The sequence below is a fragment of the Eriocheir sinensis genome, chromosome 37 (assembly GCF_024679095.1).
Source record: "Eriocheir sinensis breed Jianghai 21 chromosome 37, ASM2467909v1, whole genome shotgun sequence".
Classification (NCBI taxonomy): Eukaryota; Metazoa; Arthropoda; class Malacostraca; order Decapoda; family Varunidae; genus Eriocheir; species Eriocheir sinensis.
The window spans coordinates 3,857,531-3,861,480 of record NC_066545.1 but is presented as its reverse complement, the minus strand read 5'-3'; the positions used below and the strand labels follow the sequence as shown (position 1 = coordinate 3,861,480).

Here is a 3,950-nt window from a genome sequence, read left to right as displayed (position 1 = left end):
TTTTTTCATTCCTCTTCTTTTATCTTTCTCCTCCCCTCTTCTTACATCTCCTCTCTCCCCTTGATTCTTCTTTACAGTTTTATTCTTTTGTTTACCCTTTTATCACTTTTTTTCCCTATCTTCTTCTGTTTTCATATCTTTTTTTTCCAGCTCTCTTCTTCCCTCTTTTATCATCTTCCATTATTGCTTTCCTCTTCGCTTTCTTTCCTCTTGCTTCTTCGTCTTCAGTTTTATTCTTTTGTTCTTTTTTCATCCTTTTTCCTTTTCTTCTCTTTTCTTTATTCTTTCCTTTTCTTCTCTCTCTCTCTTCTTATCTTTCTTTATTTGTTTTTCTTTACGCTTCTTTTCTTCTCCTCTTCATTCTTCTTCACTGTTATCCTTCTTTTTTTCCTTTTCCTTTTCCTATTTTTTTCTCTTCCTTTTCCTGCCCTATTCTCGCTTTTCATCTCCCTTCACTTTTTTTATCGCTTCTCCTTTCCTTTTAATTCTTCTCTTCTACTTCTCTTTCATCCCTTTTCCTCTCCTTTTCTTTCCCCTTATCTTTTTCCCGCCCTCTTCTTCCCTCCTTTCTTATCTCCTTTTTTTCTCTCTTCTCCTCTCCTCTTTTCTTCATCCTCCTTCACTGTGTTTTTTTTGGCCCTTTTTAATCTTTTTTTTTTATTTCCTCTTAATTTCTCTTTTTTTATTTTTCCTGCCCTCTTCTTCCCTCTCTTCTCGTATCCTTTTTTTATCTCTTCTTTTTCTCTCCTCTTGATTCTACTTCACTGTGTTTCTCTTTTATCCTCCTTTCATTCTTTTCCTTTAGTCTTCTTTTCTCATTAGTTTTTCTGCCCTTTTTCTTCCCTTTCTTCTCATCTCCTTATTTTCTCTTCTTTCCTCTTTCTTGTTCCTTCTTCACTCTGTTTTCTTTTACCTTTCTTTTATTTTTTTCCTTTTTTTTTTCCCTTTTCTCTCATATTCCTTTATTCTCTCTCTCTCTCTCTCTCTCTCTCTCTCTCTCTCTCTCTCTCTCTCTCTCTCTCTCTCTCTCTCTCTCTCTCTCTCTCTCTCTCTCTCTCTCTCTCTCTCTCTCTCTCTCTCTCTCTCTCTCTCTCTCTCTCTCTCTCTCTCTCTCTCTCTCTCTCTCTCTCTCTCTCTCTCTCTCTCTCTCTCTCTCTCCATCTCTTCTTATCACCCTTTATTTGTTCTTTCCTCTTCCTTTTCTTCTCCTCTTCATTCTTTTTCAATGTGTTACCTTTCTCTTTTTCCTTCTCCCTTTCCTCTTACTTACCCATATTTATTTTCCTTTTTTCCTTCTCCTTTTCCTCTTACTTACCCATATTTGTTTTCCTTTTTTACTTCTCCTTTTCCTCTTACTTAATCTTATTTCTTTTCTTTTTTCCTTCTCCTTTTCCTCTTACTTAACCTTATTTATTTTCCTTTTTTCCTTCTCCTTTTCCTCTTACTTAACCTTATTTATTTTCCTTTTTTTCCCTCTCCCTTTCCTCTTACTTACCCTTATTTATTTTCCTTTTTTTTCCTTCTCCTTTTTCTCTTACTTAACCTTATTTATCTTCCTTTTTTCCCTCTCCGTTTCTTCTTACCCTTATTTATTTTCCTTTTTTCCTTCTCCTTTTCCTCTTACTTAACCTTATTTATCTTCCTTTTTTCCCTCTCCTTTTCTTCTTACTTACCCTTAATTATTTTCCTTTTTTCCTTCTCCCTTTCCTCTTACTTACCCTTATTTATTTTCCTTTTTTTCCTTCTCTCTCTCCTTTTACTTACCTTTATTTATTTTCATTTTTTCCTTCTCCTTTTCCTCTTACTTACCCTTGATTATTTTCCTTTTTTTCCCTCTCCTTTTCCTTTTACTTACCCTTATTTATTTTCCTTTTTTTCCTTCTCCTTTTCCTCTTATTTAACCTTATTTATTTTTTTCCTCTCCCTTTCCTCTTACTTACACTTATTTATTTTCCTTTTTTTCCTTCTCCTTTTCCTCTTACTTAACCTTATTTATTTTCCTTTTTTTCCCTCTCCCTTTCCTCTTACTTACCCTTATTTATTTTCCTTTTTTTCCCTCTCCCTTTCCTCTTACTTAACCTTATTTATTTTCCTTTTTTCTCTCTCCTTTTCTTCTTACCCTTATTTATTTTCCTTTTTTCCTTCTCCTTTTCCTTTTACTTAACCTTATTTATCTTCCTTTTTTCCCTCTCCTTTTCTTCTTACTTACCCTTAATTATTTTCCTTTTTTCCTTCTCCCTTTCCTCTTACTTACCCTTATTTACTTTCCTTTTTTCCTTCTCCTTTTCCTCTTACTTACCCTTATTTATTTTCCTTTTTTCCTCTCCTTTTCCTCTTACTTATCTTTATTTATTTTCCTTTTTTTCCTTCTCCTTTTCCTCTTACTTACCCTTATTTATTTTCCTTTTTTTCCTTCTCCCTTTCCTCTTACTTAACCTTATTTATTTTCCTTTTTTTCCTTCTCCCTTTCCTCTTACTTACCCTTATTTATTTTCCTTTTTTCCTCTCCTTTTCCTCTTACTTATCTTTATTTATTTTCCTTTTTTTCCCTCTCCCTTTCCTCTTACTTATCCTTATTTATTTTCCTTTTTTTTCATTCTCCTTTTCCTATTACTTAACCTTATTTATTTTCCTTTTTTCCTTCTCCCTTTCCTCTTACCCTTATGTATTTTCCTTTTTACCTCTCCTTTTCCTCTTACTTATCTTTATTTATTTTCCTTTTTTTCCCTCTCCCTTTCCTCTTACTTATCCTTATTTATTTTCCTTTTTTCCTTCTCCTTTTCCTCTTACTTACCCTTATTTATTTTCCTTTTTTCCTTCTCTCTTTCCTCTTACTTACACTTGTTTATTTTCCTTTTTTTCCCTCTCCCTTTCCTCTTACTTACCCTTATTTATTTTCCTTTTTTTCCTTCTCCCTTTCCTCTTACTTACCCTTATTTATTTTTTTTCCTTCTCCTTTTCTTCTAACTTACCCTTATTTATTTTCCTTTTTCCTCCTCCTTTACTCTTATTTATTTTCCTTTTTTTCCTTCTCCCTTTCCTCTTACTTACGAATATTTATTTTCCTTTTTTTCCCTCTCCCTTTCCTCTTACTTACCTATATTTATTTATTTTTTCCCTTCTCCCTTTCCTCTTACTTACCCATATTTATTTTCCTTTTTTCCCTCTGCTTTTCCTCTTACTTAACCTTATTTATTTTCCTTTTTTCCTTCTCCCTTTCCTCTTACTTACCCTTATTTATTTTTCTTTTTTCCTTGTCCCTTTCCTCTTACTTAACCTTATTTATTTTCCTTTTTTTCCTTCTCCCTTTCCTCTTACTTAACCTTATTTATTTTCCTTTTTTTCCTTCTCCTTTTCCTCTTACTTACTCTTATTTATTTTCCTTTTTACCTCTCCTTTTCCTCTTATCATCCTTTTCATTTTCTCTTCTTTTCTCTTCTCCTTTTCTCTGCCCTCTTCTCATCTCCCTTTATTTGTTTCTCTTCTTTTCCTTCTCCTTTCCTCTTACTTACCCTTATTTATTTTCCTTTTTCCTTCTCCTTTTCTCTTCTTTCTTTATTTATTTTCCTTTTTCCTCTCCTTTTCCTCTTACTTACCCTTATTTTTTCCTTTTTTCTTCTCCTTTTCTCTTACTTCTTCTTATTTATTTTCCTTTTTATTTTTCTTTCCTCTTCCTTCTTCCTCTCTTCTCATCTTCCTTTATTGTTCCCCTCTTCCTCTCCCCTCTTCTTGATCCTTCTTCACCGATTTTCTCTTACCTTTATTTTTTTTTATCCTTTCTTCTTTTTTCCTGCCCTCTTCTTCCTTGTCTTCTTATCTCCCTTTATTCTTTTTTTTTAATTCTCTTCTCATGATCTTGTTTTTTCACTGTATTTTTCTTTTACCTCTCCGCCTTGTTTCCTTAATTCTTCTTTTCCCTTTTCTTTTTTCCTACCCTCTTCTTCTCTTTC

At 32.9% G+C, this 3,950-nt stretch overlaps 1 long non-coding RNA gene across 7 annotated transcripts; it reads right to left on the bottom strand.

Moving 5' to 3' along the window:
• Positions 1 to 1,157: 1,157 nt before the first annotated feature.
• LOC127008077 (uncharacterized) lies at positions 1,158 to 3,382 on the bottom strand. 7 transcript variants are annotated; one of them, XR_007760767.1, is made up of 3 exons: positions 3,188 to 3,382; positions 1,406 to 2,572; positions 1,158 to 1,361 (listed from the first exon to the last, which is right to left on the bottom strand). It is a non-coding gene; the product is annotated as an uncharacterized LOC127008077 (long non-coding RNA). The 7 variants fall into 7 exon arrangements; XR_007760768.1 differs by having other exon boundaries at positions 1,158 to 1,405; positions 1,451 to 2,572; XR_007760766.1 differs by having other exon boundaries at positions 1,158 to 1,543; positions 1,630 to 2,572.
• Between the last annotated feature and the right edge of the window lie 568 nt (positions 3,383 to 3,950).